The sequence below is a fragment of the Bubalus bubalis genome, chromosome 1 (assembly GCF_019923935.1).
Source record: "Bubalus bubalis isolate 160015118507 breed Murrah chromosome 1, NDDB_SH_1, whole genome shotgun sequence".
NCBI classification, from domain to species: Eukaryota; Metazoa; Chordata; class Mammalia; order Artiodactyla; family Bovidae; genus Bubalus; species Bubalus bubalis.
Genome location: NC_059157.1, coordinates 198,718,177 through 198,740,989, shown reverse-complemented (window position 1 = coordinate 198,740,989; position 22,813 = coordinate 198,718,177). Strand labels below are relative to the sequence as shown.

At 49.4% G+C, this 22,813-nt stretch overlaps 1 protein-coding gene and 1 non-coding gene across 3 annotated transcripts in view; both read right to left on the bottom strand.

The window, feature by feature from the left end:
• The window catches only part of PLCL2 (phospholipase C like 2), a 210,074-nt gene that overhangs the window by 135,256 nt on the left and 52,005 nt on the right, over nt 1-22,813 (bottom strand). The gene's annotated exons all lie outside the window — the stretch shown is intronic.
• On the bottom strand, nt 822-928 carry LOC112587330. The gene has a single exon (XR_003111817.1). It is a non-coding gene; the product is annotated as a U6 spliceosomal RNA (small nuclear RNA).

Below are 22,813 nucleotides of genomic sequence, written 5' to 3'. Positions count from 1 at the left end.
AATAACACTGGAATGGGTTGCCATTTCCTTCCCCAGGGGATCTTGCTTACCTAGGAACTGAACCTGTGTCTTCTGCGTTAGCATGCTGTTTCTTTACCAGTGAGCCACCTGGGGGCCCCCACGTAAGACATACACCAGTGAAAAAAGACACACAACAGTCTTTATCTGCAGATCTTTTAAATGTCTGCATGGAGAGGCAAGAGAACCAACCAGCAAACTATGAGATCTATAAAGATGCCAGCCAGCAAGGATGCCAAATACAAGATCAAAAACAGAAATTATCATCTTTTGTGTACATTAGCAATGATCAATTAGAAAGACTTAGAAATAAGCCCATTTGAAAACGCCTGACATACAAGACTGTTGCGAAGAAAATAAAACTTTACTAAAGGATATAGAGAATTAAAACAGAGACGTAGCTTGTCCCTGGGTGGGAAGACTCAATAGTACAGAGACTTTGAAAGCGAAAGTGAGAGTCTCTCAGTCATGTCCAACTCTGCGACCCCATGGACTATACAGTCCATGGGATTCTCCAGGCCAGAATACTGGAGTGGGTAGCCGTTCCTTTCTCCAGGGAATCTTCCCAACCCAGGGATTGAACCCAGGTCTCCCGCATTGCAGGCGGATTCTTCACCAGCTGAGCCACCAGGGAAACCCATAGAGACTTTAACTTTCCCCCAAATTATTTATAAATTTAATAAAATCCTTAAAAAAATACAAAATGGAATTTACAAGAAATCTGACATGCTGATACAAATAATTAAAGCAAATGAATAAACATACAAGATAGTTGAGGCAATCTTTTTTTTTTTAACGTTAAGACAAATATGAAATGCTTCACAGATTTGCATGTCATCTTTGCTCAGGGACCATGCTAATCTTCTCTGTATCATTCCAATTTTAGAATATGTGCTACCAAAGCAAGCACAAGGCAATCTTAAAAAGAAAGAACACGTCTTACCCTACTGCTATACACACACACACACACACATATATATATAACCCATTGTGAATACATAGTGATTAAAACAGCACGATATTGGTGCAGGTATTGATGACCAGATTCATAGACAAGAACATATACTTGAGAGACAATCTGACGAATACAAGGGAATTCAAAATATAATAAAAGTGGCATTCTAAATCATGGAAAGAGGATTAACTACTCAACAAACAGTGCTGTAATAATTGGTTTTCCATTTGCAAAAAGCACAAAAAATAATAAAGTTTCTTCTTGACCCAAGTGACACACACACACAGATTCCAGAGTAATTAAAGGCTTGAACCTAAACTAACGTATCAGCAGGACTAACTAGATAATCTGAGGGGTCCAGTGCAAAACAAAAACGCAAGGCTTTCAAAGATGGCAACAGCTGAGAATCAAAGTGATGTGCCCTCTGGAATCATAAGTATGCAGCCTTTTGTAACTGGCTCTTTCACTTAACATGTAATGTTTTCAGTGTTCATCTACATATAGCATGTACCACTACTTCATGTTTTTTTCATTGTTAAGCAACACTCCATGGTATGGATGAACCCATTTTATTTATCCATTCATCAACTAATGAATATTTGGGTTGTTTTCACTTTTTGAGTATTATGAATAACGCTGCTATGAACATTCATGTATGAGTCAAAATGCTTCTTTAAAAAAATTAATATTTTATTTCTTTACTTTTTTCTTTTTTTCTTTCTGTGTCTCGCTGCACGACACACAGGATCTTAGTTCCCCAACCAGGGACTGAGCCTGTGCATTCTGTATTGGAAGCACTGAGTGTTAACCACTGGACTGCCAGGGAAGGCCCAAAATGCTTCTATTTTTATAAAAAAAAAAAAAAAAAAAGGCTGAAAATTCTATATAAATGTATGCTGGATGATTTAGAAAGCAGGACAATTAAAGTACATGTTTTTCTTTATTCATCCAAGCAAGTAATCCTTAATGAATCAAATGAGCCATTTCAAAAACAATAATGAACAGGAAACAATCATTGGTATCATACTAACCATAATTGGCTTTCATATTAACCTTCTCTTAAACGCTAAATTTTAAGAAATGAATTTTTCTAACTGGAGAAATACCCTTGACTGGCAATTAATTTACTGATTAGAATTTTCCGATGAGAACGGAGTGAAAGGGCTCTCCAACAGTAGCAGGGCGGGGGTCTGGAGGCTGTTTAAATCTTTCCAATCACAGCAGTAATGAACATTTTGGTGGCAAAGATGCTTCACACTTTAACTGGGAGTGAATTTTTATAATAATTATTTGGTATGATAAAATAAAAGGAGTCAAAACTACTGAAAAGCAGAGGATACTATGCTTTTTAAAGCACTTCTTCCCCATGGATGCACTGAATTGCCCTTCCAAAGGGCAAAGGCACCAGACAGGTGAGATGAGGCCGTCGGAAGACTTTGCAGGCGGCCCCTGCCTCCTGCCTGGCTCAATACAAACTGTTACGCCGTCAGCCTCACTTGCTCTGTGAGCTTCCAGACACAAAGGAGCCATCCCTTCTCCTAAGGAGCTCACTGGTAAGCGGTCCAATCCCTTGAAGGTGACCGTTTCAGGAAAACTTTATTTGCTGCTATTCTAGCAATTTTGTCTGAGCTCCCACCACAAACAAGGGTGACCGGTAAGAAAAAATCTTGAATCTTACGTTCGTTCACTTACTCCTCCTATGTGGGAAAAAAATATAAAAGAAAGACTACCTGATTATTATCTGATTAAGAGGCAGAAGGGGAAAAAAAGCTATTAATCCTTTTTAAGAGTTATAGCCTAAGAAGAAACGTGAAATCCATTTACCTACGACAGGACTGATTACCTATTTGGGCTCTTCCGTGAGCTGTAGAGAGGACTACGGAATCCAAGGGAAACGGCCACCCCAGGCCCCACTTAGATGTGAGACGCGCAACATGTGACGCCCGGAGCTTCCGGGGAAGTCATCTGTCTGCAGCTCCTCATCCATTCTCTCCCAAGGTACACAGTGCTTAGGATCTCAGAGCGACCCAGACAGGCCTATCTGACCCTTGGCGTGGCTAAAATACTGTATGCAGGCCACACAAACGCTGCGGAGGGTCTTTCCCGGTGGCTCAGGGGCTAAGATCCCCACACCCCCAGTGCAGGGGGTCCCTGATTTAGAGCACTAGACCCTGCGTGTGGCAACGGAGACCCAGCACAGCCCAAAAGATAAAGAAAACTTTTCAACTGGCCAAAGCACTCTGAAATCTATGAAGTAAACCAAACAGAAATAAACTGAATTCATTTTAAAAAAATAAGATTTTAGCTTTTTCTTTGCTCTTCTTCCTCAATCAAGGGCAGGTAGAAAGGAGCAAGGTCCAGACACCCCCAGCTGGGCCACCCCAGGCCTCTAGGACCCGAGAGCCGGGAAGCCGGGGCTGGCACAGGGCTCAGGGCCGCCTCCACTCTGCTCCCCACGTCCTGCCACTCCAGGCCCCACTTAGAAGCCAGATGAGCAACATTTGGCACCCAGAGCTTCCAGGGAAGCTCTCCTACTTCACCCTCTGCCCAAATCCTGCTGCGTCCCAGCCTCACTCTCCATCACTCCATCCCCCCAGAGGCCCCTCTGCTTGCAGGGGTCCTGACCTGCAGGGGGTCCCTGCTCCCCAGGGATGTCCACTGCCAACCAAGGGGTCCAAGGTGAGGGCGGGAGGGAGCAGGGCTGCGGGGGCGGAAACAGCCAGGGTCAGAAAGGCCCCTCCCACGCAGGAAGCCGGACCACGCGCCCAGAGTACAAGGCTGTGGTCGGGGCCGGAAAGCCTTCGTCTGTGTGAGCGCTCTGATGCACGCAGCTGTTCAGCAACTGTGTGCCTGGGAGGCCCTGCTGGGCACCCTGACCCGGGACTGAGGAGCTCTTCTTGGTGCCCGCAGTTACAACCTCTGAGTGGTGAACCCAGGAGATGTTCAACAACCACAGCACAATACTTAAAAGTATGAGCCCACTACACAGCAGTGAGATGATTATGAGTATGATGGAGAAAATAAAACAAGACAGGGGAACAGGAGGCCACGGGTAGGGGACAGACAGATGCTGGTAAGAGCCTCACTGAGAAGACGGTGTCTGAGCCAAGACTTGAAGGAGGTGTGGCTGTGCACCCAGACGTCTGCAGGAGGGGTGCTCCAGGCCAAGGGGAGCACAGCCGTGCCTGCGGCAGGACCAGCAGGGGCTGGGAGCACAGGGTGCTGAGGAGATGGAGCTGGAGAATCGCTGGAGGAAAGGCTGGAGGTGACCAGCGGCCAGATCACTGCTGGACCACATTGTGGATTTGAGCTCTGATTCTGCATTCAGTTCAGTTCAGTCGCTCAGTCGTGTAAGACTCTTTGTGACCCCATGGACTGCAGCACACCAGGCCTCCCTGTCCATCACCAAATCCCAGAGTTTACTCAAACTCATGTACAGTGAGTTGGTGATGCCATCCAACCATCTCATCCTCTATCATCCCCTTCTCCTCCTGCCCTCAATCTTTCCCAGCATCAGAGTCTTTTCAAATGAGTCAGTTCTTCCCATCAGATGGCCAAAGTATTGGAGTTTCAGCTTCAGCATCAGTCCTTCCAATGAACACCCAGGACTGATCTCCTTTAAGATGGAGTGGTTGGATCTCCTTGCAAGAGTCTTCTCCAACACCACAGTTCAAAGGCATCAATTCTTCAGTGCTCAGCTTTCTTTATAGTCCAGCTCTCCCATCCATACATAACCACTGGAGAAACCACAGCTTTGACATGATTCTGCACGAGCTGAACATAAGGGAAATGAGCGCTGGGGTGTGCCTGACCACACCCTCCGGCTGCTGGGACAAGCCAGGCTGGAGACGTGCGGGCAGTGACCCAGATGAAGGCAGTGAAGGGGACTAGTGGTCAGAGGTCAACGTGCTCTGGAGGGGCGCGGGGAGCGGGGTTCTCTAATGGACTGAGTGGGGGACGCAGGAGGAGGAGAGCTGCTGCGTGGGTTTGCCTGGACCACCGTAACAAGCGCTGCAGGCCACGGCTCAGACAACACCGATCCCTTTTCTCACGGCTCAGGGAGCTGGCAGGCTGAGGCCGAGGTGCTGACCCGTGGCCTCCCTCCTTGTCCTGGGGACACCGTGTGCCCTCTCTGCCATCACGTGGGCTCCCCTCATGGGAACAGCGGTCCTACTGAAATTGGAGCCCATAGCAATCACCTCACTTAACCTTAACCAGCTCTTTTAAAACCCTACCTCCAAATACAGTCACAGTCTGAGGCATGGGGGGCTTAAGACTTCAACAAACCTATTTTGCGTTGTTCAGTCACTCGGTCGTGTCTGACTCTGTGACCCTGTGGACCAGGGCATGCGAGGCTTCCCTGTCCTTCACCATCGCCCGGAGTTTGCTCAGACTCATGTCCACTGAGTTGGTGATGCCATCCAACCATGCCTGTTTTGGGTAGACACACGTGGTGTTGAGGGCACCAAGGCTTTCGGCCGGATCACCGGAGCGCCACCTGAGCCCGCTACTGAAAGACACTGAGAGGCGGGCATGAGTGGCGGACATCCGCCTGGACGGCGACCTTCGTAGGAAGGACAGCTAACGTGAACTGGTGCTCAGCACACGTGAGGCGCCACACTAAGCACTCTGTGCTCACTGCTTTGCTGAACCCTCACTGAAGCCCTGTAATGCCAGGATTACCATCCCCACTCACAAGTCAGGAAGCCAAGCCCTGACAAGGCGACGGGACAGGCACCAAGTCACTCAGATAGCAAGGTGAATAAAAGGGGCTTGGGTTCCAGCACCCTGAGTGCAGCAGGCGTACCCGACAGCTATCTGCACTCATCTGCCACAGAAAGCCACACGGGACGGCAGGAAACCATCGATATGATCAAAACCAACCTGAGTATGGCAAGAGTTCAACAAGCTCCGCTCCACACTGGAGAAGCACGCACAGATCTAAAAGGCGGCTGAGCCTGCTGTCCCGTCCAAGCTCCCAAGAAGAGACTTTAATTCGAACATTCTCTATTTTATAATGCTAAAAATAGTGGGAACAACATAAATGTAGCTGGTTAGAAAATCATGGAATAATCTTACAATAAAACACCATGCAACCATTAAACAATGATGAGCTACACACCAATTACATGGACAGGTGTGTGTGTGTGTGTGTACGTGTATGCGTGCACTCACTCAGTCATGTCCGACTCTTTGCAACCAACTCTTTGCTCATGGACTGTAGCACGTCAGGCTCCTCGGCCCATGGGATTCTCCAGGCAAAAAAAACTGGAGTGGGTTGCATTTCCTTCTCCAGGGAATCTTCCCAACCCAGGGATGGAACCCACAACTCCTACATCTTGTGCATTGACAGGCAGCTTCTCACTGCTGGGCCACCTGGGAAGCCCACATATCTGTGCTACATGGGTTTTTTTTTTTTTTTTAATTAATACATAAAAGCATAGATGAATACACACAAAAAAAGGAGAGATAGTAAGAAACTGGGTTATTTTCACTTTCTTTAGTAAATTTCTGTACTGTGATTTTTTCTATAGTAAATACGCATTGTTTGTAAAATCAGGAAACCAGTAATGCTGTTAGTATCAGCAACGGAGAAAAAGTTTTTACCTACATTGTTGTTCAACTTCCCCCAAGCTCAAGGGCTCTCGGGACAGGCTGGCGTCCTCGCCTCCCGGGAATCACTTCTCTTGGGCACCTCTGACAACCCCCAGAGCAACCCCCAGAGGTGACTTGGCACAGGAGGCATCTGACAGCTGGCACAGAGGGTGAGCCCGCTCACCGTTTCCCACTCACTCAGACTCAGACAATCAACTCTCCCCAAATGAAGTGTCTGACCTCAACAAGGGGCAAGTGTATTACTCAGCCAGTCTTTTATTAAAATATCACATGTCAAGATGGCCATTTATCCAAGTCATTCGAGGATTATAAAGAAAAGCACCAAGGATACCGTTTAAAAGGAGGCAGCGAAGGGCGTGAACCGGGAATCAGGGGAAACGCTCAGGGCTAAGGCAGTCCAAAAGCCATCCGAGCCCCGCGCGCGGCGCGCTGGCCGGCACTCCGTCACTGAGCTCATCCTGTGCACGCGCCCGGCTAAGCGGCATGACGACCAAGGTACGCAAGGCGCGCCGGCCCAGGACCGCTGCCGTTTTTAACACGTGGCCTGCGACACTGTCACGAACTCCTCTCCCTGTCTTAAGAGGAGGCGCCCCGGTGACCTGGATTGTCATCTGATAACATCGCTCTTTCCCAAGTTCTGTGAACGCTGTTTCTTTTATTCCTTGCTTTTGAGGAGGTGGAGGGCAGGCATGGGATAAAACGGGGAAGAAAAAAATGCAGAGGAGGAAGTCAGCTGGTGAAAACAGGAGAAAGGAAAAGAGAGTGAAGTCCCTCAGTGGTGTCTGACTCTGTGCGACCCCACGGACTGAAAATAGGAGAGGAAGCAGTGAAAACACTGAAAACGAATATGGAAGTGGGAAGAAAAGGGTCCCTGAGAAAGAGAACAGGACAACCGAGCAGGGTGCCGGGGGCGCGTGTTATAGCGCAGTGAGCGGGCCCTGCCAGCCGAGGAAGGCACCAGGGAAGGCAGGGGGCAGATGGAGGCCCCAGGGCCCCGGGTGGGGGATGCACCCCGCTCCTAGGGCGGGCTTCCTGGTCGACCAAGGGAAACCGCACTGGGAAGACTGTGGACCCTTCCACCCGGCGGCCCTCTCCTCCTCTCGCATCCCAGCCGCAGGGAAGCCCTTCCACATCCTGATGCGGTAAGAAGCCCGCTTCTCTAAAGAGAGGAAAGAGCCACGTTCCCCCCCGAACCACCGAGCGTCTGCTCGCAGGCGTGTGGACAGGGGCCGCGGCACCTCCGCTGCGGGCTCTCACAGGAGGCTTCCCACCCAGGGGTGGACTGGTCCATGGACGGGGGCCCAGGGTCAGTAACCTAGTTAGATTTTGGAAAGCAACTATTCACACAACCATTGGTTTCATCCTGGGAACCCAGGTGCTCCACTATTTCCCATCACCCTCGCTTCTTTGAGATTCCAGGAGACAAGCTTTCTATTTGACGACATACTTTGCGAAACATCACGGCTAAAAAGTTAAGAACAGGTTTGCTCTTAAAGGGACTCAAAATCCACGGGGGAAACAGAAACACAATTTCTGTGAGCCAGGTGAGCTCAGTCGCTCAGTTGCATCCGACTCTGCGACCCTGTGGACTGTAGCCCACCAGGCTCCTCTGTCCATGGGATTCTCCAGGCAAGAATGCTGCAGTGGGTTGCCATTGCCCTCCTCCAGGGGATCTTCCCACCCAGGGACTGAAGCCGGGTCTCCTGCATGGCAGGCGGATTCTTTACTGAGTTACAGTGTGACAAGTCTGTATTTCAAACATTTTGCTGGGTTCTGAGCCAGTATTCAAAGCTGTGCCAGCCTCACCCGGAGACCTATTTTATTTTAAGGACTGAATTAGTGAAACTTAGTTGCAGCCTCTGCAAAAGCAAACACGGGATGACCCAGCTGTGGGGGGGACACAGGAAGTGAGACTGTGAGAGCAGAGAGCAGACTCCTTTTGTCACAAATGTGACAAGGAGGGAAGCACACAGGGGCTGCCGCCCCGCAGAAAAGGCTGGTGTACGGTGTGAGCAAGGCCGGTGTGCTTGAGGGCTGCAAGGAAAGCCCGTCCAGATAAAGCCCTGGAAGGTGAGGGGAGGTCGGGGGGACAACAGGGGCGGGAGGCGGTGGTCCTGGGGGAGGGGCTCTCTCCTCCCCCGACGCCCCCCTCCGAGGCTGGGGGAGGGGCATGCCTGGGTCCTTCGCACAGGAAAGTAATCCAGATGTTCCCTCTCATTTACTGAGTCCTTTCCTACCCTCTCTGGTTTCCCTCAAATCCCGCTCACTTGGGGTTTTGTGAGTCTCAAATACAGAATTTCTTGCTTAGATAGCATGAATCCTTTTCTTTAGAGCAAAGGACTCAGGTGCCACCCACTACCTGCAGGCCCGGGTGTGCCATCAGCTCCCCGCCGCCCTGCAGTTCCTTCTTCCTCTATAATGTCTGCGAGCAAACATTTTCCTGAGGTTTTCTGAAATATGCCACTTTGCAGGGAAGCAGGGTGGAAATCATGACAACATCGCTCTCATGTAAACGGTCCCTGATACTCTGTGTAATGTGAATGCAATGACATCCTGGGCCTTCGTGCGTTCGGACGCTCTACAATTCTACCACCATTCTCGTCCCGCTGAGGCCTAATCCATCTTTATTGATTTCATTCCAGAAATAACTATCTTTTGATGGCTTCACTCAATTTTAACAATGCGTGGGCCTTATCTGATGGTTTTCCCATTTACTCACATGTTTATGCTTTCTCTTATTTCCTGGTGTGCACCCAACACATCAGACACTCACAGATATCTGTGAGCTGAGAGGATGCCGTCTTTGAACACGGCCCCCTGGAGACCATCTCTTTGGAGGCAGTACAATGCCATCGTGGAATCTGCAAAGCTAAGTCCTGGGTACAAAGCTCAAGCCTGTGACCTTCTCTGAAATAAATTCAACCAACAGACTTCTCTAAGATAAGCACTGAAAAATAAAAATCCACAGGTTAAAGAGTTACATTTGTTTCTGAATCAACAGATCTAGAAACTCTGGAAGACTATCAACACTCGGAGTTTAAATCTATCCAGACTCCAACAGCTATTAGTCTACTGTCCTAAAAGAAGACATGACCACAAAGAGTGTGTGACCACCCTTCACTCGACGTCCTGTCTACACAGAGACGCACACTTCTAGCATACAAGCACGTATGGGCTTTGGTTGATTTTCAGGAGGTCAGAACAGAAAGCATGGATTGGCTGTATTCCTGAAATGTCTATATTTAGACAGAGACAAGGTCAGATGATTCAAACAAACTATACAGCTAGCTAGCTACCCACAAGCTTTTTACACTGAGTAAGTTAGAGACAGGGCTAATATCATCCCTCAAACGCTTGTACACACGGTCGTCACATTTCTGGATTCTTTCTCTCTAATCTTTAGAGCGATGGTGTTAGCTGTCTCCCTTTCTTGAAAGCCATAAACTGAATGTAGATCCTCAAACAGAGAATACTCATGCCTGGGTGAGGCATTAACAGAAGGAAAAGAGGGCCAGGGAGAAGGGCCTGGAAGCCATCTCCTGTTCCCCACGTTTCCTAGGAGGCATCCAGCCACGCCCGACCCTGGGGTCAGCCTCAGTAAATGCTTCTAAATGTACCTCTGCTTTACGGAACAAACAACGGGTGCCTGTTTCTGGGGTCCAGACAGATGTGCATTCTGACAAGGGCCGATCGGAATCTGCTGGGCGGGAGGAAAAAAAAACGGCGCGTGCGCTGTCCTCCAAAGTGGATCCCTAACCTGAGGCTGCGGTTCCCCTTCTACGGGCCAGGCCCCTGCGGCCATAGATGAAACATTAGGTCTGGAGAGAGAGGCTGAGGGCGGCCAGGTCTCCTGCATTTCTTTCCAACGCTTCTTATTTTCTGTAACACCTCTTCCCTCTGTTAGCAGTCATCCTTGAAGTGATCACTGAGAGTTGACTGTGATTCTAAGTTCTAATTATTATTCCTTAGTCCTTTAAAATGCGTTAACGGGCACCTTACGCAGTGCAGCAATAGCTCACCTTCTTCTAATTATCAAGAAGCTTTACAGTATCATCAAAACTTTGTTTAAAAAAGCAGATCCAAACATGATTAACTGCTTGTCCAGTATAAGCAAAGCAATGCTTTTGGCAAGAGATTTGTCATTCACTCCAGTCATGTAATGAATAAAAATACATTTAGCAATGAGTTAACATAATTGCATTATCTAGGCAGTTATGCTTGAAAGAAATACTAAAAATGATGTAAGACAAGTAAATTTCAATGTGAAACATAAAATTACACATCAATGGCCACCTTTCAGACCAATTTTTCATGAAGTAATTATTGCTTTATTAAGAAAAACCCAATAGAAAACCATAACTCATTATCCAAACGTAACGCAAGTACAGCATTCTCTGTCAGAGACTGAGCCTGTGGCCCAGCTCTTCTGCCTTTTGTTTGATCCATACGGTCCCGTCAGTGTGAATTTGAGAAGGAAGCAGCTTTAAAAATCGGCCACAGTGAGAGGGGAGCTGAAGCACGTGTGAGGAAAACGCAGGCCACCAAGCCCTGGCTGAGTGCGGACCTCGTAGCCCTTAAATCACGCGGTCAGGTACGGGCTGGTTGCCAGCTTTGTCTGACTTTCCGGATTTTCCCCAGCGGGCAGACGTTTCATCGCAGTAGGTCAGCCGTCCACAGAAGGCCAGAACCTGAACACCCCGCACAGCCCAGAAGGGCAGGCAGGTATTCAGGAAAGGAGCCTCCTGCTCTCGTGACTGACGCCACGAGCGCAGCAAAGAACCAAGTTTAACCACCACAGGAGCACCGTGTGATTCCCACCTTCAGCCGGCGTCGAAGGACACCTGCCTCAGATCAGCGTTTCTAGAAAACAAGCCCCCAGAGCCTCCACCCACCCCTCAGCTCACGGGCCTCATCTGCAACATAACACATTCAGGGACTGAACTGCAGGGCCGCGAAAGGTCACTGATGTTCCACTGAAGCTACGGAAAGGTGCCTCCCAGGACCCCATACTGCCCTGAAGATAACCGTTCGACTTGAAAGCACTCCGTGCAAAAGGCAAACCTGTGTGCTGGCCTCTCTCACGGGGATCACAGGCCCCGGAGACCCACTCCACAAGGCACACGGTGACGTTCAACTGTCGGGCTGGGGAGGGAGGGGAGCGCTGGCATCTAGGGAGGAGGGCCTGAGGGTGCTGTAAACATCCCAGGAGGCAAAGGACACCCCTCGCAACAAAGAACCATCCAGCCCAACTGCCAAGGATGCTGAGTCTGGAAACCCCGAACGGCAAAGGTAAGGTGAACGGTCAGGACCGACACCTGGACAACACAGAAACCCATGTCCAAGGAGCAAAACGACGCCTCGAACCTCAGCCCCTCCCAGCCTCTGACACCCCAGCGTCAGCAGCTACAGCCCTGCTCTGGGAACAAACACTGTTTAGCCTGCTGAAATAAACGTCCTCACAAGATCATATATCCATCTTCATAGTTAATATTCACAGCCTTGAAAAAAAAAAAAAGACTAAATGCCCCCCACAATCTCCTCAGAGAAACAATCTTTTGTTGTTTTAGAAATGCAATTACATTTTCCATAAACTCAAGCAAAATGAAAAACACTTAACATAGTATGTTTGCTTGCTTGCTTTTCTTTCTTTTTTTTTTACAACAAGTTAGCAAAAACACAGAGAACAGACAAACCACAGAGTTTATCAAACAGATACACATGGCACTCTGGGTGGCCTAAAGCCATGGAAGCCCACCTCGGGCCCTTGCAAAGAGCGTTTACTGAGAAGCCAGGCTTCGCCAGGGAGCCAGGAGCACAGGCTGAAGTGGACAATGCAGCCCAGGCCAAGCACATGTCAACAGACAGTCCCATCCTCAGACTCGTCTCGAGATCTCTCCTAAACAGCCAGACCAGGACAGTGCTCTCTCTTAGGAAAAAGACCCATCAAGCTCCAGAATTTTAAAACAAAATAAATTTAAATATTTAGAATTCCATTAGGCACCTAAATTATTTCTAAAAGTTCAGAAAATGTTTGCCTTGCTGCCAAGATGATAAATGTAAGGGGCTGTGGCATTTTATTTCCAGAGACTTCTGCAGTTCTGTTGGGGTGGTGGTGGTGTTCAGTCGCTCAGTCGTGTCCGACTCTTTGCGACCCCATGGACTGCAGCACGCCAGGCCTCCCTGTCCATCACCAACTCTCGGAGTTCACTCAAGCTCACGTCCATCGAGTCGGTGAGACCATCGAACCATCTCATCCTCCGTCATCCCCTTTTCCTCCTGCCTTCAGTCTTTCCTAGCATCAGAGTCTTTTCAAACGAGTCAGCTCTTCGCATCAGGTGGCCAAAGTATTGGAGTTTCAGCTTCAGCATCAGTCCTTCCAATGAATATTCAGGACTGATCTCCTTTAGGATTGACTGGCTGGATCTCCTTGCTGTCCAAGGAACTCTCAAGAGTCTTGTCCAACACCACAGTTCAAAAGCATCAGATCTCTGGTGCTCAGTCTTCTTTATGGTCCAACTCTCATATCCATACATGACTACTGGAAAAACCATAGCTTTGACTATACTATATGGACCTTTGTCGGCAAAGTGATGTCTCTGCTTTTTAACAGGCTGTCTAGGTTTGTCAAAGCTTTTTTTCCAAGGAGCAAGCATCTTTTAATTTCATGGCTGCAGTCACCATCTTCAGTGATTTGGGAGACAAAGAAAATAAAATTTGTCACTTTCCAATTATTCCCTGTCTATTTGCCATGAAGTGATGGGACCAGATGCCCTGATCTTCGTGTTTTGAAGGCGGAGCTTTAAGCCAGTCTTTTCTTTTTTAAGCAGTTCTGTTGAGGCTCCATTTAACCCTGTGGGTTAAGACTCCCCAGTCTTTGGCTATGGTCCGATTTCCTCTACCGTGGGCAAAAGAAGGGGCTGTCTCAAATGTTCTGCGTAGAAAGGAACTTATGATTGTGTAAAGATTAGAGTCACCAACCACTTGAAAAGTCATTTCGATGTTTAAATTAATGTTTCAAAGAGGAAGGAACTTTGAGCTTTCAGTGAAACGCAGGCTTCAACCACATAAACCATGAGCAATATTTACAACCTGAACTTTCCCAGAGACTGATTTCAAACGTTCTATAGTTTTTAACCATGTATAATACCTTAGAAATTCAAAAACCTCTACATCTCATCTCTGAGACTGCCTTCCCTCACAAACTGCATAAAAATTCTTTTAGGGTAGGTGTGTGTCCTGATTTTCAGTTTTAGAAAAAGTGTGTGTGTGTGTGTGTGTGTGTGTGTTTTACTTTTTTTTTTTAAACTATTGGGAACTAAAAAGGTAGATTCCTACAACACATCTTACACCAGAAAAATCCTGATTAAAGATTTAAAGGTAAAAAGTGAACACAGACATGAATATTTATACAAATCGCTCTACTTACATAAGCCAAGTTCAAGGACGCACTCTCTCAGCACTAAACTAAAGACAGAAAGCACAGGAATTCCCAGTAGTCCAGAGGTTAGGACCTGGTGTTTTCACTGCCAGGTCTGGGTTCAATCCCTGGCCAGGGAACTAAGACTCTATGAGCCACACGGCCAAAAACAAACAAAAAAGAGACAGAAAGCATGAACAGAACAGTTTACTCCATTTTAGAAAAACTTTCGTCATCAACAAAACAATATAAACAAAAGTAAGCACCATAACAAACTAGCAGGATGCCACAGCAAACCAGGGATCTACCACAGCAAACACCAGAAAAGAGGACTGGAGCAACGACATATTCACAGCACCTGAAGAAATAAAAATGGAGAGGATAGATGGCTGAAGATAAAAATAAGCAAAAACATGAACGTGCAGCTGGTGGAAAAATAAACATGAAAAACCTTCCGTCTTGCCAGTACTCACGGAAACACAGATGAAACCAAGAAAAGACAGGCGTTTTCTGCCAAGCAACTGGTGTCAGTTCAGAAGGACAGAGACACTGTTGGTGAGGCCGAGGCTGGAGGGGACCCCAGCTTCCTCCTTGCCTTGTTTTTAGTCACAGAGTCCTGTCTGACTCTCTGCGCCCCCTGGACTGGAGCCCTCCAGGCTCCTCTGTCCCTGGGGTTCTCCAGGCAAGAATACTAGACGGGGGTGCCATTTCCTCCTCCACGGGATCTTCCTGACCAGGGATCGAACCCTCACTTCCCGCGTTAGCAGGCAGATTCTTTACCACTGAGCCAGCAGGGAGGCCCTCATTACTAGCGGTCCTTGTAAACAGGCAAAGCTTTCACGGAGATAATTTGATTTTAAAATGTTGTTTCCTTTGACTCAGCAGTTCTGCTTCCAGGGTTTATCCAAGAAAAACAATGTCAGACACTGGTAAAGATGCATGTATTAAATGCACTGCTCACCATTCTAACTAAGCCACCAGGGGCTGAGTCTCAGCACGTCCTGCTCCGGCTGCCCCCTGCTGACCCCACAGTCTAACAGGCTCCCCACGCCCACCCTCCCACCTGAAGCCTCGTGCAGGCCCCGCCGTGCTGCACTCACACGATGCCAACCACTCCCTAAATTCCATCTGCCCCTTTCCAGGTCAGTCTCCCTTCCCCTGGCCGCTGGAAGATTTTAAAAACACGCATTGGGCAACCTCATACCCCTGGCAAAGAGCATTCCGAGGGCACCCACAGCCTGAAGTCCAAGCTTCTTAGTCCTTCAAAGAGCTGTGGCTCTCCTGACCCCTGGTGACCCCGCCAGAACACACTCTGAAGGCCTGGCGACACGCCGGGCGGTCCCCACGCCCATGCTGTTCCCTCGCCTATCACCACACTGCTCCACCCCTTAGCTGACCCATCCTCCTCCAGGGCATCCTCGGGGCACAGGGCCGCGGGCTCGTCCTCCGGGGACCCTCTCCCCTCCCACATTGGAGCAAGAATGCCCACTGCTCGTTCGCCTGGCAGTTGTCTGGTCACTGAGCTGATCACACTGGGTGGGAATGAAGGGTTTCCCCGCAGGCCACGTGGTCTGCAGGTAGCTTGGGACACCCTGCCCACTGCTCAGCCCTCGGAGGACACAGACGTCTCTGTGTGCCCACCAGCTCACAACTCCTTAGTCACAGCCTGAGAGTACGCGACTCTGGGCACGGGCCACCACTGTGCATCCGGCAGACCACCCGTGTGGTTCTCGGATCTTCATCAAAGGCAAACCCTGTAAGTTTTATCAACTGCGTTTGTTGTTTTGGAACCAGAGATCCCAGAAGGCTCCTGCTCTTCCTTTTTCTAGGACAAAGTGTTAATCCTATCAAGAGCGTGCATTGTATAACGGGACAGTTTTCACAAACTAGGGAGAGAGTTTTAAAAATAGTCCCTTCCTACTAGCACCTCTGGTGATAATCAAAGAGGAAAAGCAACGAGTGTTCCCCACGAGAAAACTGATTAAATCAGGCATCCGTCAGCGCAGCACAGGGCTGGAGTGAGAAAGTCTTTGCACACACACTCACTCGGAAACATCGGATAACAGTGCGACGCGGAAAAGAGCAACGTGACGAAGGACACTAGAAGAGCCTGCTGTGTTTCTAAGGGGGACACGCGTGCTGGCTCACACACCAAGCGTGCGCTCCAGGAGAACACACCGGGGTGGGTGCAACTGGGCGGCAGGGCCAGGACGGGGAGGAAGACGGTCCTCCGTGTGAGCTCCCACGGTCTGGCTTTGGTAACTTAAACTTCATGTTTCAGTGATAGCTTGTGCTGGATTTTATTTAAGTAGATATGGCGTTGCTCAGTCGTTCAGTCGTGTCTGAGTCTTTGCCACCCCACGGACTTCAACAGGCGCCTCTGTCCTCAACTATCTCCTGGAGCTTGCTCAAACTCATGTCCATCGAGTCGGTGATGCCATCCAACCATCTCATCCTCTGCTGTCCCCTTCTCCTGCCGCCTTAAATCTTCCCCAGCATCAGGGTCTTTTCCAGTGAGTTAGCTCTTCACATCAGGTGGCCAAAGTATTGGAGCTTCAGCTTCAGCATCAGTCCTTCCAGTGAATATTCAGGGCTGCTTTTCTTTAGGATGGACTGGTTGGATCCCTGCAGTCCAAGGGACTCCAAAGTAGGTGTGAATGTCCCACAGAACTTTTCACATAAGAAGCGCAAAGGCTGACTTTCACAAGTCCCCTTTCCGCCAACAGAGCCCAGCACCCAGGGCCGGGTGTTGGCGTGTTGCGGCTGCCCTCGCTGGGTGGCTCGGGAACCCCGGGGGACGGCTGTGGCCTCTCCCTCTGTCTGCCCAACCCCCTCCCAGCCCTGCCCGCTGACCACCCCAGGATGAGCCGCGGCCCTGCCTCCGCCGCGGGGCAGCCTGGGGACACCCATCTCGCTGGGGCCCTGAGACGCCAGCAGGCTCTCCTGTCGGTGAGCGGTGCTGACAGCCGCCTCGCAGGAGAAACAGAGCTCTGAATTTGTCAGCCAAGCAGTGCTACCTACCGCTTCTGCTTTCACAGCCCATGTTACAATTTTAAAACACGAATGGGTAAACTGCTGAAACTATGAATGAAGAGACTGAAGGAAACAAGAACAGGAAAAATAAAGGGAGTTTTCCTTTTCCTTGGCACACCCAAGATAGCAGAGTAAGCTTATTTCCTTCTGTTAGCGTCGGGTTACAGACTTGATCTGTAACTACTAAGTTGTAGTTCATGCCTCAGATGTGTTTCTCCTACATCTTAAAGATGTGTGCAAGGGAAAAACAAGCTCTGGATTACCTGCGTAAACCCCAGTGCCAACCAGGCACCATGCCATCTCTGTGTGCCCAGCATGTGGCTATGGAGAGAAGGCTCTCTCCCCACAGAGGACTGCAACGGAGAGAAAATACAGCAGAAACCCCAAGAAATACAATGATACCACGAAGACCTTGTTTCTTGTCTTCACACCAACGTGAAAATAAATTCCTCAAAATCAAAACTGCTAAATTTAAATTACCAAGTTTTCAGAAAGGATGCCCTTAATTCAACATCACCCAAACACGGGAGGGAGTCATGAGTATCCTGGACATTCTTAAATGAGGCATTTGCCTCTTTCAGTCTGACTGACTTCACCTAGTATGAGCATCTCTAGGTCCATCCATGTTGCTGCAGATAGCATTATTGCATTCTTTTATGGCTGAATAACATTCCATTATATATATACACACATATATACACATAAATAATATTTTCTTTACCGATTCATCTGTCAATGGGCATTCAGGTTGCTTCCATGTCTTGGAAATTATAAATAGTGCTGCAGTGAACACTGGGTTGCATGAATACTTTTGGATTATGGCTTTTTCCAGATTTATGCCCAGGAAGGATAGGATATACGGTATGCTAGGATATGCGGTAATTCTGTTTTAAGTTTCTCAAGGAGCCCCCATACTATTCTCCATAGAGGTTATACCAATTTCCATTACCACGATTGTCCAATAGATATTATTATTCTCATCTTGCAGAGAAGAAAGCTGAACCTAAAAGACACCATAGCCCTGCCGGGTCACTCAGGCAGTAAGTGGCAACAAGACTGGAACCGGAGCACCCAGGCTCCAAGACCACCAGCTTTCTTCTACGAATGCTACTCGTGAGGTTCTCTTTTGTTCCTTAATGTCAACAAATGCTAATTAAACTGTGTTTTGACAGAACTGATATCCCAACCAGGTTGTTCTATTTGCAGATATAGAAAGTCTGTATTTGAATTGTTTTTACAGCAATGGAACTTTTATGTGTTTCTTTTTTTCCTAAGTAAGAGGGGCAAAAGGAGAAGAGAAAAAAAAGACTAAGAAGAGCTCAAACAAGAAATAATCAGCATCATTCAATGGTTCCTCTTCTATTCCATATAACTGTCTAAATTCAAGTCAATTAAATTTAGCCATGAGTTTCTGTGCTGGCGTAGTTTCTAAGCCACAAGTTTCTAAGCACCAAAAGGGTCCTAGCCCTCAAAAATCTCCTAACCTAGCAGAAGAGCTAGACCTGCAAAGAAAAAATGACCAGTGTCATGCATATTAGAGTAAAATAATAAAGGGGACTCCAGAGTAAGGGAATGAATGCATCTTCTGGGAAAAGGGCTGGGGGCCGGGGGAAGGGGCAGCAAGGGCTCTGCTGAGGTCGTAACATTTGGCAAAGGAGTGAGAAGTGGCCTGGAGTAAGAGAAGGCCAGGCAGAAGAATTAACGGAAGAATAAGGGCCCAACTTACCACCTGCACTGACAGAGGAAAAAAGTCCAGAGACATCCCAGAACATGGGGTAATCAAACGAACACAGGAGGCAAGGTTAAAAAAACAGGAGATAAATGTGGCTCCAAGGCTTCTTACTTGGGTCATAAAAAGGATGCCATTAATAAGACAGGAATTATTAGAGGAAAAGCAGACCAAAGCAGAAAATCATGAACAGTGTCTGGGACATGGTAAACTCCACGCTGTAAGAGATTTTACGAGGAATAAGGAAAGCAGCGGCTCGGGTTGAGAGGAGTGACGGGGGTCTCAGATCTGGGGAAAGCCCCTCAGGGAGTGGCCAGAGGCGTCACTTGTTTACCACTCTCAGTTCAGCCTCCTAGAAATGAATGGAGGCGAGAGGAGGGGCGTCAGAAGAGAAAACAATGACTTGCGGTGAAAGCCTGGCGTTTGGAAAACAGTGCATTCGGGCTCTCTTATTTACAGCAGCTCTGATCAAAACAGAGCGAGATGACCCGCACAAGTCCTACTCGCACATGTGTGGGGCTGCAGATCTACAGGCAGAATAAATAACAATTAGGAGGCTTTCAAACACAGCTGTCCCCAGCGCTGTGGAGGGGGAGGCCGCCGCCGCTCCCAGCCACGGGCCTCACGCACGGCGAACACGCCAGAAAATCGGGGTGTGCCAGCTACTCAGGAGAGCTTGCCTGCCTGCAAATTGAGCGAGACAAAAATGAGCACCCAGGAGACTGCTTCCCCAGGTTAAACAGGGAATTCATCAAAGGCATCCTCTATCCCACAGGACCTTTTAGACTAGAGGAAAAGGGGATAAACCAGGGGCAGGACCTCAGAAGGGCCTGTTCTGGGTTCTGGAAGGGCAGACACGCCAGGAGGCACATTCCGGGTGGGAGAACGCGGGCTGAGCTAAGGGTCAGGTGACTCCTCCAGTTCTCGGGCATGTGACCTCCCGGGAGGCACCCCCACTGCAAAGGGAGGCCTCGGGAGGGTCCACGTGGGGCAACCGCAGGCCCCCGGGAGGGTCCCGGCCCGTGCAGGGCATGGAGCCGCTTTGCTCCTTAGGGACTCAGCAGGGCACAGCCCGGGATGCTCTACACGCTCCTGTGTTGGGAAGCAGAGAATGTTCTCCGTTCTTTAGGTTTTGGGAGGACCGCACCTCTTCAGTCCAAGATTCAGGAGTGGTGAGAACTCCTGCCTAGGACAGGGGGCCCCCAGAGGGAGGAAGGGCCTGCTGCCCCTGGTCAGAAAACACCCACCGTCCTCGCGAGGAAGAGGAAACGGCGGCGGAAAAGTCCTTCCCGTGCATGGAGGCACCAGAAGGACACAGCGGATGGCCGCCGCTTGACAGTCAGACCTGGGCAGCTCTTTTCTCCTGGAGGCTCTTTTCTCATGTTAGGCAACTAGACGTGAGTCTGCCCCCACGTGTGTGAGGACTTTACCAGGGCGCTCTGATCCCCGCTGTCTTCTCAGGAGCCCTCTCTGCATTTGGAAAGGCTCTCTGTGTGGGCAGTAAACCGGTGATTTTCAGGAACCTACACACCTTATAAAGCAGAGACGTTACTTTGTCGACAATGGTCCATCCAGTCAAGGCTATGGTTTTTCCAGTGATCATGTATGGATGTTAGAGTTGGACTATAAAGAAAGCTGAGCATAGAAGAACTGATGCTTTTGAACTGTGGTGTTGGACAAGACTCTTAAGAGTCCCTTGGACTGCAAGGAGGTCAAACCAGTTCATCCTAAAGGAAATCAGTCCTGAGTGTTCATTGGAAGGACTGGTGTTGAAGCTGAAACTCCAATACTTTGGCCACCTGATGCGAAGAACTGACTCATTTGAAAAGACCCTGATGCTGGGAAAGATTGAGGGCAGGAGAAGGGGACGACAGAGGATGAGAGGGTTGGATGGCCTCACGGACTCACTGGACATGAGTTTGAGTAAACTCCGGGAGTTGGTGATGGACAGGGAGGCCTGGCGTGCTGCAGTTCATAGGGTCACAAAGAGTCAGACACGACTGAGCTGACTGACATACCTCACTCTCAGCTCCATCTGGATGCCCCAAGGCGAGTCCTGACAAAGGACTCCAAACCCCAGCATTAAAATATGCTCAAGCCTCTCCCATTTTTTTTCTTTTTTCTTTTAAGCCTGACCTCACAATCCATCTCTCTGGCCACAAGCCCCCAAACCACTCACCACTAATCTTGAGAAATTTTCCGAACTCGAGTCTCTACTTTTCCAACTCCCACTCCCCCTCAAAATATCACCTGATGAAACGGGTGTTTGCCAAGGTCACCCACAATCTCCAGGGTACTGGACACGGTGGGTCCCATGGTTGGCGGGGTTGGGGGTATAACCGCTTACAGAATTTCTCTGTTTGCCGTCCAACCTTAACCTGAATCAGCCACGGTGCACACGCGGCCCCTCCCACATGAGCCTCCGCCCCGTCTGCCTCCCACCCCTCCAGGCTGACACTGTGTGCCCGCCGCCCTGGGGGCACAGACCTTCTGCGCGGGTCATACCTGATCTAGTATGAAGCTGACAGGCGGCCGTCTCCCTGTCTCCCCCGCCCTCCTCTCATCTGCCTTTGGGCTGCTCCTGGCACGGTCCCCTTACACGCGGATGCCTCCCGGAGCTCCATCCTGGGCTCCCGTCCGGAGCCCTCACCCGTTCCCGGCCTGTTACTACGCGGGGGAATCACCGCCTGTGCGTCCAGCCAGGCTGCTGACTGGCCTCCCTGACGGGTCCTCTGGCACGGCCACCGACGCTCAGTCTCGGGGCGACCTCGGGGGCCTCAGGGCCCCCCGAACCTGCATTAGGCCCCTTCCTGTGCGCTGCCCGCGTCCCGCAGGGCCTCCTTCCTCGCCCCGACCACCTGCGCCCCAGGTCTCCAGCAGCCTGTCCAGAGGACTAGCGCTATCCCCCCGGGCCTCGCGCTGGGCGAGTGCTCACTCAGCCATCCTGCAGTTAACTATCACGGAGCCCTTGGCGCCTCTGGCCAGGCAGGTATCCTCCCTGGGCCTCAGTGTACCCACCTGGAAAACGGAAGCAATGAATCAGGGGCACAGCGGGGTGTCACTTCCTGCAAGCTGCCCTCTGAAAAGGGCCTGTAGGCAAAGGAGCCGAAACCTGCGGTGTATCCCCCAGGCTGGCACTAGACAGCACGCTGACAGCTCTCCCATCTGCCCTTGTTTAAATGAGGGTCTCCAAACTCATCTGACCACAGAAGCTTCTCCTGGGATATCTCAGCCCCTGCAGACTCAGTGGTGCTCCGGGGCATACTCACCATGGCACACGCTGATGTGTGATTCTCAGTGGGGGCAACGTTCCCCCAGACGACATCTGGCAAAGCTGGAGACAGCGTTAGCTGTCAGTAAAGGGGGGAGGAGAGCAACCCCTGACATCTCGGGGTAGAGACTAGGGACGTGGCTCAGCAGCCCCCAAGGCACAGGGCGCCCCCATACAAAGACCTACCAGCCCCAGATGTCTGCGATGCCCGGGCTGAGGACCCCTGAGCCAGGCGGCTCTCTGTTACCAAGGCCCCTTCCAGCTCTGAACCTGCTGATGCTATAGAGTCGCAGAAACATACCTCAGCACTTCAGATGGAGACAACGGGCCATCCAGCACACAGCCTGGGCGAAGAGGCATTCCTTTCAAACTGACAAACAGGGTGTTATCTGAATGTTTGCCAACTGTTGTTGCTACTTTCATTTTTGTTTTCAACTGTTTATTTCATATGTTTATAACTTTTGCATTTTGTCAATATTTTATTTACACTGTACACGAGCGTTACATGATGTGGCAATAACTGAAAAAAAAAAATCACTTTGGTTACTTACAAGTAGAGCAAAACCAGAGAGAAAGGTGACTGCTGACAACCTATTGTGCAAATGTCTTGCAAACATTCTGTGAAGGACTTACCCTGTTCTTTCTTAAAGAATAACTAAGTGGTGCAAAAAGGAGGGATGATTTCAATATTTCATTTTAGCTATAAAAAATAAATTTCTCTGAGTCTAAACTTCATTTGCTCCAAGAAAGAAGGAAAGGAAAAAAAATTGCTTT